The 14,449-nt window shown below is 42.0% G+C and overlaps 1 long non-coding RNA gene across 1 annotated transcript; it reads left to right on the top strand.

Annotated features, from left to right (window-relative positions):
- Nucleotides 1–5,553: 5,553 nt before the first annotated feature.
- On the top strand, nt 5,554–6,667 carry LOC125274632. Its single transcript, XR_007186305.1, has 3 exons — nt 5,554–5,639; nt 5,742–5,840; nt 6,206–6,667. It is a non-coding gene; the product is annotated as an uncharacterized LOC125274632 (long non-coding RNA).
- The last annotated feature ends 7,782 nt before the right edge of the window (nt 6,668–14,449 follow it).

Here is a 14,449-nt window from a genome sequence, read left to right as displayed (position 1 = left end):
AGCATAAAAGGGAAAAAAGTAAAATAAAATTAAAAGGAATAGGTGCCCAGAAGAATACAAAAGGTACAAGGAGACAAAGGGTCATGGTTGCAAAAAAAGACAGTTTTAACAGCATATTAGAGAGCAAATTACACCAACTATAACAGAAGTGACTCAAGACTGATTTATCTTCCAAGTCTCAGACACAAACAAGCACAGTTGAAATGTAGAGCATTTGTAAATACCAAAATATGCTTGGCTGAAAACTTAAATATCTTGTTAATGTTGACAATGAACCAATGATCAACCATCCCTGAAGCTCAAGTGGCTTTGAATGTGAACCTGCAGCCAACTGACTAAAATTCTCAACCAGTAAACTGATTCCAACAGTTTTATGGGCATATAAAATGAGCAGATGGGCACAGGTAGAATAAAAGGGACATAAAACAAAAGGGTACAGACAAAAATAAAGCAGCATGGGGGGGGGGGGGGGTGTATTGTTAGACCCTAACCCAAGAGCATTTAAAAAATAAATAAAATTAATTGCATTAAAGTCTGTTAACTAATTGCATACAAAGATTTACAATAAAATAGGGTTTATATAATAGCATAACTGTAACGATTGGGGACTCAGGCAGGGGATCCAAATGCAGCGTTTTATTGAAGTTAGAGTGGTCATACAGGCAGTGGTCAATAGGAACAAACACAGTGTCGGAGAGCAGGCAGAATCGTTGTCGTGAAGCAGGCAGTAAGATGTCAGGGCAACAGGCAGGGTATCACAGTCCATAAACAAAGCAGTAATCCAACAGGTAACAGGCAAAGATTCAACCACGATAAACAGACCAAGACATTAACAGGAAGACAGACAGGGATAAACGCTTAGAAATGCAAACACAGGGTAAGGCAAGACTTCACGATTGACATGAGGGAACAGACAACTTAAATACACAAATCTGATGGGCTACACCTGTGAGGTAATCAGAGTCCAATTACAGGGCTTGTGGGAAGTGTAGTGTGAAAGTGAGTGGGTGTGTGTCAGTGATTGGACTCTGTTTGTACACCCACAGACCAGCTGGTCCTCATCATTCAGAGTCCAGAGACAGGGATTGTGGGAAATGTAGTGAGGCAGTCCGTGTGTGTGTGAGTGACACTATGCTGAGTGGCAGGTGCAGGGTGTATGGGAAATGGAGTTCTGGTGTGAATGAATAGTCCGGATTGGAGTGCCCTCTGGTGACTGTGACGGGCACTCTCTTCTGTGATCACCACAATAACAGGCAGACAAAATTCAGTTTAATTTCATAAAATAAAAATGATAAAAGGGCCATACAATAGCAAAAATGGCAAGTAATGCAAAAAAAAAAAAAAAAAAAAAAAAAAAAAAAAAATGAAAGGTAGAATACAAATGGCAAAATCATCAACAGAAATTAAAGGTGTACCACCAAATGCACAGTCAGGCAAAAGGAAACAAAAGTGTAGATAGTACAAGAGACAAAGCCATGAATACAAAAAGCTAACATTTTAACCAACCCTAACAACATTTTAACAGCATAAATAAGTACAAAGACAACAAGGTCCACAGAAGGACTTTGATACAGCAAATACGCAAAAGGATACTCCACTCTACAAAGTTTGGGAACCACTGTATTAGATGAACACCAATGAGCAACCATCCCTAAAACTTTAACATGCATTGTTAAATACATCTATGCTGCATAATTTGACTAAAACAAAGTTTTGGGTGCCCCTATCTGATGCCTAGGCTTGTGGTTTTGGATATCCCCCTTGCAGGTGACCGACCCAGTGACAAGTGAGACCAAGAAACAGGACAACAGCTGCAAAAATCATCAAAAGCTGCACCACTCACCTAGAAGACATGGTACATCAAGTTGGTTAACTACAGGAAACGGTGTCCTCTGGTCAAATCCTGGTCTAATTCAAACCCAAGAGAAGTGGAGTGTAGCTACATCTGGAATAAAGTCAGCACTGGAACTTTGGAATGGCCAGACAGCTGTAAACAGAAAATGAAAAAGTGAGGGGCAGGGGTACTGCAGGAAAGAGAAAAAAGAAAACTATTTGGACTGCATAGTTTCCTGCATGTGAGAAGAGAGCACATCAAAAAGCAGTGTGCTGAATGAAAAAAAAATAAAAATAAAAATAAGAGAGAGAGAAAGATAAATAAAAGTAAAAAAAAAAAAAAAAAAAAACAGGTGACTTGACTCATTTCAAGTTTTTTCTTCTATTAGCGTTTCTTGCAGAAACTGGTTGAATGCTGCTAGTCACCCTAAAGCAGTTGAACCAGTAAAGAGACCAACATGAACAATTTAATCTTCAATTCAAGGAGGATTCCTCATCTGGACAGCTGTTTATTCTCCTGGAAAATGTTCCCTTAGCATCATCAGAAAGTGACTGAAAGTAGACAAACAGTTCCTTTAAATCACTGTTTTGAGTAATGAGAATATTTTGGTGGTTGGATATATAAATGACAGCTGTGACCTGATGTAACAGCTGCCATTAAAGGTCAAACAAAGTTAGAAGAGCTTGAAATTCTGAGCCTTAATGGTGGATGATAGAGTCAACATGAGGACTTCCATTCTGAAGGGAGAATAACCATATCACTAAAAAATGCAGAAGTATCACTAGTAGAACATCACGCTTCAGAGACAGCACTTATCTCCAAGCTATACGATACTTAAACACGGCTTGATGCTTGAATGTTTGACTTAGGTTATAACTTGTGGACTGTTTTTTTGACTTTGTGGCTTGCACTAAGCACTTTATGGTCTGGCCGCAAACCAGCTGACACACCTATATGTGATATGTGTTGTTCTGTTTGTGTATGTGTGTTCATGTCACTGCATTGTTGTTAATTATGTGAGCATACCAAGACAAATTCCTATCAACTGTATTGTTGAAATGGCTAAATAAATTTGACCTTGACCTTTGAATAAGAGATTCACCTGGAACACATTATGTCACAAAATTCAGTTAGTATTAGTAACCATGAATTCAAGAGAATTATTGCACAGAAGAGTATTTGCAAGAATAAGCAGCAAGCACATCCAATCTCAAACCCCTCCAAGGTTTGGTGAAGTTGGTAGAGGGAGGTGTCACTTTGATCAAATCCAGGTCTCATTCAATGCAAAGAGGAGTAAGGTATGACTATTGACTAGAATTACCGGTTTGGGGACTTTGGAACTGCCAGACAGCTGTAAAACAATAAGAGGTAATATACAAAGTGTTGGTTAACAGGACATTAAAAGTAGACAGGTGCACAAAAATCCTTGCTCCAACCATCTCCACACATACAGGGTGCTTCGGAGGACAGACTGAAACTGTGCGGTTGCTCATTTTAGGTCCACAAGTGATCAAATAAGACAGTCCAACATTGTAAACAAAAGTACAGCACTTAAACAGCAAAAATACACCAGCTCAATACAAACCTATGATCAACCATCCCTAAAGTTCTCTAATGTGTACACTGCATAATTTCCAAATCACAAAAATCAGGGCGCCCCATCTATCTGATATCAGATCTCAAATAGAAGCTGATTTACACCTGTAGGCAACTGACACTACGCTCTAGCATTATCTATCACTTTACCTAGTTGATTATAAGCTGCACTGAAGTATGATAACACATCACAATAAGGTTTTTTGGGAATATGGCTTGACCCAATAAAAAGAACAAGCAAAAGAAAAATGCAAGAAACAGTGGGTCTTCACACCTGGAAGACTTCTCCTGGAAAATCAACAGCTGCCCAGATGAGGTTACTTTGGCATGTCAGGATCTCACTGGAACAAAAAGTGAATTAAGTGATTTTACCCTGTTGCCAATATGCCTATAGTAACAGAAATGTGATTTACATACATTTGTAAATAAGGTCCATCTTTGTTGCAATAATAATCTGTTCAGTCAAACAGGTCTATAAGAGCTTGGAATGCTGTAACATGAGCCAGAGGATGATTACAAATGACGTTTAGTTAGTGTTAGTAATTTAATGAAGCTTTAAGTAGTTATTGCACCAAAGTACATTTCCAAGTAATAGTGATAAGCAAACCTGTTCCTCTAATCGTAATTTAATGAGGGTTGTGAAAGGAGCATCTTGCCCAGGAAAACTATCTCCACACAATGATTCTAAATCATTCGTAACTCAGCCTGTCTTGGAGTAACAGAAATATTGTAAAATGGTGTAAAATGTCCAGCCATTTCTTCTGATGAACACAAAAGATGATATTCTGAATAATGTTGGTAACCAAACAGTTGAGCCCCATTGACTTCCGTAGTATTTTTTACATACTATGGAATTCAATGCTGTCCATCAACTGTTTGGTTACTGAAATTCTTCAAAATATCTTTTGTGTTCAAAAGAAAGAAATTCATACAGGTTAGGAACAACTTGAGAAAGTACAATTTTCATTTGTGGGTGAACTGTCCCTTTAAATGACTTGTGCAATCTCAAATGGTTCAAACAAGTCATCTCCAAACTCACCATTTTATCACAAACAATTTGTCATATATATGTCCAGTTGCTTGCTAGCTAGACAGAGATAGATAGATAGATAGAGATATATATATATAAAATCAAATGCAAATTATTCCAAAGTTCAGTTGTACAACAAAAAACCATTGGCACACCAAACATCAAACAAAATTTCAGTGCAAATTATTAATCTGAAATGATCTGTGTTTTCCACACAAAATCTTCATGGTTTAAGCACTACTCACCCATTTCCAATGACAATGAAGCATCTGAAATAATAAAACTGAAAAAGCAAAAGCAGCAACAACAAAAAAAAAAAAAAAAAAAATCCAAGAATGAAAATATACATATAGCAGATGCCAAAACTAGACAGTTTCTTTTCAGTCTCTGGACTCTCTTTACATCAGTTTCACACCATAAACAGTGCATTTTCTGCTGCCACCTCCAAAAAAGCTTCCGATTGGTTCATTACACCTAAACTCAATATGAAATTTCTATATTTTTCATTGAAAATACTAATACAGGCAAGGCAACTTTACAAAGCAAATTAAACACGTGAAAAATAACATTCAGGTCTGGTTTCACAGACAGGGATTAGATTAAGACGGTTTTAAGCCTTAGTTAAATTGTGACATTTAAGTAGCTTTTATAAATGTGCCTCAGAAGAAAGAAAAGCATTAGCATGTTGCATCTCGTAACAAAACAATAGCGCTGACATAAGATGCAGGATGAAGCACTGACATAAGATGACAGACTAACACCAAACTACAGCAGTTTCCTCACTCTTCAACTTCCATCACAGACTGACAATCCTGTTCAGCTTGTGGGTATTTATACTCATGGCCACAACCATTGACAGACATGCAAACAACCAGGAATTAAATTCACCAAACAACCAAATCTTAGTATAATAATAAGCTTTTTGTTATATGCACTAATCCACAAATTATTATTTAACATCCATTTATACATATCTGCACATTAAAAACAACTGTTTCATTTTAAAACAAACAACCCCCTTTATTTTCTACACTTGGTGTCTCCCACCTCCCATGATGCACCACAGCAAAGATATAAAAGTTCATTCTAGAAGCTGTCCTGGTTTTTCTGTGGTGGTTTTCTGTTTGTTTGGGATGTTTTTTTATTGAATTGTCCAAATTAGCCAACTCAACTTTGACTGTAAGGTTTACTCTTAAATTTAAATTTAGAAAGATCCATGACCTGTTTAATGTAAAAAGGAAGGATTTTTTTAAATCTATGTTTGGTCTGTTTTTCATTCAGTCGGGTTGATGTGATGACACACAAGTTTACCTGCATTTCCCGATTTTTCACCTGCTGTTCATCTGTCATATACTTTCTCTACCAGGGTTTATATGAAAAGTAGGTTGGAACTTTCTTAATACTTATTTTCTTAATTTATTTCTTAATTATTAACTTTTGACCATGTATTAGGCTGTCCACAATATATTGTGATTGAAAATAACACAGAAAGCATCAAATAAATCTTTGTGATCAGCTAAGATTGATAATTAGAATCATAATCAGAAACCCTTCAAACCCCTTTCTGATCTGAGGTCATCAATATTTATTGACTGATTTCAGTGCCTTGGAACATTAGCTCTTGTGTGTTGTGTAAGATTTGTCACTAAATGTTGTAATTTGCCAGCTATATTGATACTGAAACTCTTACACAAGTAATACATTTACACTGCTGACCATTTTCTTTTATTTTTGAGTCATTGCAGGACTCCTAGTTTCCCTTCCTTCACTTCTGGTCGGAAATAATCATCTGGTTGGTCTTCACTCTCTCTGTTTCTCTCTGATGGAATGAGCTGCCAAACTCCAACTGATTTGCTGCGGTCATCACATCTTTCAAGAACCAGCTAAAGACACGCCATTTCTGCAAACACCTAAACTAATTCACAATCATAAACAAAGGCACTTACTATGACTCCTATGTATTTAAAAAAGCGTGTGTAATAATCCACCTTAAACCTGCCATTATGTACTATGACTACTGTTGAATTTTGACACATTGCTTGTGATGTTCCACATTTGTGAGTCACTTTGGATAAAAGCATATGCTCAATGAATAAATGCTTTTAGTTCTTCTAAACTAATCTTTTTACCCTTTTTAAGATTTGCACTGGACACAATTTAGTTTACAATAAATAATCTAAACCTTGATGACTTTCTTCAGTGCAACACAAAAGTAGATGTTAGGCATATTTCATTATCTGCAGTTACAGAGAACAGTGACTGAGGCTGCAGACATCTTTTGTGAAAGTCTTATGGGCTTGGAATGATTTTTTAAAAATACAAATTTTTTTAATTTTTGAGTGAATGACTGGAGATTTTGAGAATTCAGTATTTTCTTTAAAACAGTGGGAATGAGTATATGTAAGGAATATTGAAATTATTAGTTTGATGAATTCCTGTTTTAATATTCTTAAAAGTTATATGTTGCAACCTGAAATGCTAAGATTTTCCCATAGAGGAACATAGAAAAATTGTACACTAAAACTAGCTTGTCTTATGATTTAGTTGTCTAGACTTGGAAAGTGACACACATTTCTTAACACTTAAATCTGTAATTTTTTGAGTCTCTTTGCAGCGTCTGAAGTGACTTTCGCTGGCTGCTAGGGTTAGTAATCATATAATAGAAGATCCAAAGACTCTTGAGAGCACGGTGGTTGAAGCAGTGATAGTGACTTCTTGGAAAGGCCAAGGCCAATCTGAGTAATGGTGATTGAAGGTCACCTTAAGTCAGATATATTTTTTATACAAATTTCTGACACAATCTATTTAAGAACGGTGATATTCAACAGGAATGGATTCTTGTTGCTCAAATAGTAAAACATGATGATAACAAAGCCAGTCGTGGGTTCAATTTCCAGAGAAAACATGAAATGATAAAAATATATACATTATAATGAATATGGCACTTAGGATAAAGCAAATGGCAGATTTTTTTTTTCTCTTTTATTTTTCATTAAATCAACTCAGAAATATTCTTTCACTTTTTATTTACATAATGAGTGAATTCTTTATAAAAGTATAAACTAGCTTAATCATCTAACAATCAGCTCTGTCATACATTTCATATAAAAACTAAAAGACATTTTTATATATATATATATATATATATATATATATATATATATACTTAATTGCACAAAATAGATAAGTATTTAAAAACTTTTTAAAATGATTTATGTAATGACATGCAAAAAAACAATCTACCACTGCATGTTGCTCATTTTATGCATTAAAATCAGTTCAACACATTAAAAAAAAAAAAAAAAAAAAAAAACAACTTAAAAATAAACATTTAATGAAATTTGTAATTTGAACTGCTGATCTTCTGATCTTCTCATCTTTCTGAATTCTTAAAGTAATTTCTCTGCAGCTGCACAGTAGCTGGTCCTCAATCAGTGATAAAGTGCTGATATTTATTGATAAAACAATAGCAATGTCAATGTTTTTGGAAAAGTAAAGAGCGTATGCATATGCTTCATTATTACAGTTTTCTGTAATGCCACAGTGTCGATGGTTTATCTGATGTCGGCAGGTCAGAGCTGTCGTTCTCCATCTAAGTAGATCTGCATCGCCTGATAAAGCAGGTGAACGCCTAATTCCCTTTTTCTCCACACAGACCAAGTTGACAACACCATAGTAGTCTCATCTTTTCTGGTTTGTGAGCATCTTCAGCCCTAATAAAAGATCAACATGTGTAACGGAGCTGGACTCAGGCAGGGCTCCAAATGCAAAGCTTTATTAAAAGTGAGCGTAGTCGTACAGGCAGGGTCAAAACAGGAACAAACAGGAACAGCAAGGGACAGGTAGAGTCGTAGTCAGGATACAGGCAAAGATCAGGACAGGCAGATATCACTCACAGGTAGGTATACAAAGCACAGGTCAGGGGTAGGCAGCACAGGATCGTAAACAGGTAACAGGCAGGAACGGTAACAGACAGGCAGACAGGATAATAAACGCTCGGAACTGTACACAATGTGAAACAAGACTTCGCAAAGAGGTAGTGTGTGTGTGAGTCTTTTATAGTCCAGGTAGTGTGCTAAGCTGTATGTGGCGACAGGTGATTGGTGTGGAGTGTGTGCATGTGACTGGCAGAGAGGATGATGGGAAATGTTGTCCGGGAACTGACAGGAACTGATGGTGATCGTGACATAACGCCCCCCTTCCGGAAGGCGCGTCCTCGCGACGTACATGGCACAGATGGGGGGGGGGGTGCATTGTAGACACAGACGGGAACGGGGTCTCCAATGCAGATCCAGGAACTCAGGTAGCCACGGTGGGTCAGGTGCCATGAGTAGCCATGGCGGGTCAGGTTCCACGGGCAGCCATGGCTGGTCAGGTGCCACGGGCAGCCATGGCGGGTCAGGAGTGTTAGGAGGCCACGGTTGTCACGGTTCGCAGATGCATTGTTTCCTTCTTGTCGCGTGCTCTGTGTTGTGACAGCAGTGGGTGCGTTTGTGGATGTGTGTGTGTGAGTGTGTTTGTGGGTGTGTCCAGGCCACGCGGCTCATCAGTTGATCCAGCTGCCACCCATCATCTCACCACCTGCTGCTCATTCACTTACCCTTTATATACTCACCTCATTCTCATCTCCTTTGTCAGATCGTTGTTTGGTGTCCTGTTTTGTGGTTGTCTCGTCTGTTCCTGACCGGAGTTCCCGTGTATTCGTCTTCAGTTCCAGTTTGGTTGTCGTCGTGTTCTCGTTCTTCGTCTGGACCCTGGATTACACTCTTCACTTCACCTCTCCTCACCACCACGCACCAACAGCCGATCATCTCAGTCCCTGCGCCATCGGAAGCCTGCCCAGCCCATTGTTGTTCCTTTCTGTCTGCTTGCTGTCAATAAACGTCTAACTTGCATTTGCTTCCTGTGATCAATCATGACAACGGTGGGTCAGGTGCCACGGGTAGCCATGGCGGGTCAGGTTCCACAGGCAGCCATGGTGGGTCAGGTTCCACGGGCAGCCATGGCGGGTCAGGTGCCACGGGCAGCCATGGCGGGTCAGGAGTGTTAGGAGGCCACGGTGGGTCAGGTGGCACAGGCAGACACGGCAGGTTAGGTGGCTTGGGCAACCACGGCAGGTCAGATGGCTCGGGCAACCACAGCAGGTCAGGTGGCTTGGGCAGCCACGGAAGGTCAGGTGCGGTGGCCAGCCCTGGCGAGACTGAGTCCATAAATGACCACGGTGGGTCAGAGTCCATAAATGGCCATAGAGAGTTATAGTCCGTAAATTGCCATAGCAGTTCAGAGGCAGTTGCTGGCCGTGGCCGGGCAGGGTTCCCACCCACAAGCTCCCCACCATCAGGTATATGGCCCCCCCCCCAAAAAAGTTCTTGGGGATTTCAACGGAGGCTGTGGCGGGTTCGTGGGCAAGGAGCTCGGGTGGTGCCGGCAGGGCAAGGTGCTTGGGTGGCGCTGGCAGGGCAAGACACTTGGGTGGCGCTGGCAGGGCAAGATGCTTGGGCGGCGCTGGCAGGGCAAGGAGCTCGGGTGGCGCTGGCAGGGCAAGGAGCTTGGGCGGCGCTGGCAGGGTATGGAGCTCGGGTGGCGCTGGCAGGGCAAGGAGCTCGGGTGGCGCCGGCAGGGCAAGGAGCTTGGACGGCGCTGGCAAGGCAAGCAGCTTGGGCTCTGGAGCGGAACGCAATCCTCTCCACTCCCGGACAGATCCAGAAATGTGACGTGATTCTAGAAGATCAGCGGAGACGTGACGTTGCCCTGGGCAATCAGCGGAGACATGGACTGGTATTGTTGTGACATTCCAACGTCCCGTCCAACATTCCAACGTCCCGTCAGGCTGATGCAATGGCATGACGGAACTGAGCGGGTCAGATAGTCCACCGCGAAAAAATATCATGAGGCACAAGTTAACGGTGCCAGTTCAATAAAGTCCATGACATACTCCTCTATGGTTCTTTCTCCTTGACGGAGACACATTAGCTGGGCAGATGGGTTCATGGTGGACGTGACAGGAACACTCACAAAAGCTGCTAGATCTGTGTTGGCGAAGTCTTCTGTAACAGAGCTGGACTAAGGCAGGGATCCAAATGCAAAGCTTTATTAAAAGTGAGCGTAGTCGTACAGGCAGGGTCAAAACAGGAACAAACAGGAACAGCAAGGGACAGGCAGAGTCGTAGTCAGGATACAGGCAAAGATCAGGACAGGCAGATATCACTCACAGGTAGGTATACAAAGCATAGGTCAGGGGTAGGCAGCACAGGATCGTAAACAGGTAACAGGCAGGAACGGTAACAGACAGGCAGACAGGATAATAAACGCTCGGAATTGTACACAATGTGAAACAAGTCTTCGCAAAGAGGTAGTGTGTGTGTGAGTCTTTTATAGTCCAGGTAGTGTGCTAAGCTGTATGTGGCGACAGGTGATTGGTGTGGAGTGTGTGCATGTGACTGGCAGAGAGGATGATGGGAAATGTAGTCCGGGAACTGACAGGAACTGATGGTGATTGTGACAACATGTGAACAATTAACAATTAAGACATTAAGATGCAAATTTGTATTTAAAAAAAACACCCATTTAAAACTATCCAAACAGCCAAGTTCAAATCTCTTTACCAATGGCATCCACCATACAAGCCTCGCGTGTGTACGCTTCCACAGCAATGATGTTTAGTGCAGAGATATTACTCTGTGCCCGGCGTTCCAGACCTGCAGGATGTGCAGCACTTTTGAGCACATCAAGAGAAAAATACCATCATAGCATTTATTATTAACATTAAGAAGCATGAGCGAGAGCAGTACTAAAAAGGACAGGGAGATGTGCTGTTTTTTGTTTTGTTTTTTTGTTGTTGTTGTTTTTAATTTCAGAAAAATATGAAGTTCCTTGTTATTTATAAGTGAACAAAGACCTGATATAACAATAATGATCAAACCAATCTTTTGGAAATCTTTTCTTTGTCTTTGCAGATGAAGATACTGAACACGATGAAGGAGAACCAGAACCTGAAGGCAGGAGAAGACGAATCACAGCTAGGTCATCAGTAGCATATGGTAGATACGACAAGACCAGACAGAGTCCTTTGGTGTAGGCTTTTACAGCAGTATTGATGAGGCTGATTGTAAACAGGTGTGATGATTGAGCATAGTGAGCAGGTGGTGACCATGGAGGATCATGGGAAATGTAATACATAGAGGTGACTGGACTGGTGAAAGGAGATTGTGACAGTCGCCTGCTTGAATCCAAAAGAACATATTTGGGGTGTTTTGCAGAGAAAGATCGAGCAACTAACTCTAACCCTAACCATCAGCCAAACTTAACAGTCATGGCTGCTGGAAATGGGCCTTAAAGGACACATCAAATAAGGACACATCTGACCTTTGGGGTCTAGTCTCCTTTGAAATATTCCAGAGCTTCACAGAGGTGACTGTAAGGTCTAGAACACTTGCCCTTCCCAACATTAACGATCTTTCATTGATAAACATCTGAAAACGTTCTTTAGGGATCATGGATTGACTTCCATAAGGTAGATTCTTTGTCACTCTATAAAACAGCAGTGGGAGAAAATGTTAGTAAACAATAAAAGAAAGTCATTGTCCAAATAAAGGTAACAAAATGTGAAAGAAAAGACATACCGTGGGTCAAGCAGCAGGTTAAAGCTGGACTTATGAAAACCCCTATTCTGACTGGCTTGTCGAACTGCTCACACTATTAAACAATCAGCCATTTTACAGTTTTTTACAATCACTACAACAACACATTTCTCAATACTTGGGTCATTATTTCAAAACTCTTCACACAGTTCTCCTAAGCAACTTTCAGTTTCACAGCAGTTAATTTCACATACCAAAACCCTTCATTCGTGTCTCAGATCAGCTCATCCCTCCTTTTCACCAACAAACACACTTTGTCACTCATAAAACAAAACAAAAAACAGAACTATTATACAGAGTTTTCGGACCCACTTTATATTAAGTGGCCTTAACTACTATGTACTTACATTTTAATTAATCATTTGATACAATGCACTTATTGTGTACATACATGTTTTTACATTGTACTTATATTTTAAAAACACCTGCATGTAATTACATCTGTAATTAATTTCTGTAATTACATTCATAATTACACTGTTGACCCATCCCTTACACCTTACCCCTACACTTAAACCTACCCATACCACCAAAGCTTTCCCTAACCTTACCCGTATCCACCTCAATATCAGCAAAAGTGTTTTGCAATTCAATATGAACCCAATAAGTACATTGTACTTATATTTTGATGTAAGTACATAGTAGTTAAGGCCACTTAATATAAAGTGGGACCGAGTTTTCTTTTGTAAAATTTCTTTACAAAACAAGAATGACAGTACATCTATAATTCACTGCAGTTTGTTACATGATCCATTGTTTACGTTACAGTACAAAATTATTCTTATATTTTCCCCTTTTGATTGGATGGTAATGAATTGAAGACTAACACAGGTGTTCAGCTACATATAATTGCTCTGATAGTATTTGCTTATATAATATATTTTTGTTACGAAGGGAGACTCAGGCAGGGGATCCAAATGCAGCGTTTTATTAACAGTGAGCGTGGTCGTACAGGCAGGGTCAAACGGGAACAAACAGGAACAGCAAGGGACAGGCAGAATCGTAGTGAGGGTACAGACAGTAGATCGAGGCAGGCAGATATCATTCACAGAACGGCAGACAAGGCAAGGGTCAGGACAGGCAGCAATGGGTCGATAACGGGTAGCAGGCAGGAACAGTAACAACAGGCAGACAGGGTATAAATGCTCGGAATTGCTACAACAGTAAACAAGACTTTGCGGTGAGGTGGTGTGTGTGAAAGTCCTTTATAGTCCTGGTAATGAGCTGCAGCTGGGTGTGGTGATTAGTGATAGTGATTGGTGGAGTGAGTGCAGGTGATAGGCAGAGAGGATTATGGGTAATGTAGTCCGGGAAGTGACAGGAACAGACGTGATCGTGACATAACGCCCCCTTCCGGAAGGCGCGTCCTCGAGGCGTAGATAGCACAGATAGGGAGGGGGGGTGGGTGCATTGGAGCTCAGACGAGAGCAGGGTCTCCAATGCAAGTTCCAGGGCAGCCAAGGCGGGTCAGGTGTTACAGGCAGCCATGGCGAGTCCGGAGTGTCGGAAAGCCACGGCGGGTCAGGTGGCTCGGGCGGCCACAGCAGGTAGGGTGGCCTGGGTAGCCACGGCAGGTCAGGTGGCTTGAGCAACCACGGCAGGTCAGGTGGCTTGAGCAACCACGGCAGGTCGGGTGGCTTGGGTAACCACGGCAGGTCGGGTGGCTTGGGTAACCACGGCAGGTCAGGTGGCTTGGGTAACCACGGCAGGTCAGGTGGCTTGGGTAACCACGGCGGGTCAGGGTCCATAAACGGCCAGAATAGTTCAAAGGCCGATGACGGCAGTGACCGAGCAGGGTCCCCACCAACAAGCTCCCCACCCCTAGGTATACTGCCCACCCCAAAAAAGTTCTTGGGGAAATCAACGGAGGCATTGGCGGGTTCATGGGCAAGGAGCTCGGGTGGCGCCAGCAGGGCATATGGCCTGAGCGGCAGCGGCAGGACAAATGGCCTGGGCGGTGGTGGCAGGGCCGACCAAGGGTGCTCTGTGGCCGTATCAGGGAGAGCGGGCAGTTCGGTGACGGCCTCCGTGGCCGTGTCAGGGAGAGCGGACAGCTCTGGGACGGCAGCGGGCTCGAGCTGCTCCGGGACGGCAGCGGGCTCGGGCTGCTCCGGGACGGCAGCGGGCTCGGGCTGCTCCGGGACGGCAGCGGGCTGGGGCTGCTCCGGGACGGCAGCGGGCTGGGGCTGCTCCGGGACGGCAGCGGGCTCAGGCTGGCAGACTGGTCCATGGTCAAAGGAGCCTGAGTGCATTCTCCAGGCCCGCAAAACAGCCAGAACATAGAACGCGAACACAGTCCTTCTGGCCATGACGGGACTGACAGGAAGCGCATGCGGGACTGGAGCAGAC

The sequence above is a fragment of the Megalobrama amblycephala genome, linkage group LG9 (assembly GCF_018812025.1).
Source record: "Megalobrama amblycephala isolate DHTTF-2021 linkage group LG9, ASM1881202v1, whole genome shotgun sequence".
Lineage (NCBI taxonomy): Eukaryota > Metazoa > Chordata > Actinopteri > Cypriniformes > Xenocyprididae > Megalobrama > Megalobrama amblycephala.
This window is presented reverse-complemented; position numbering and strand designations above follow the sequence as displayed.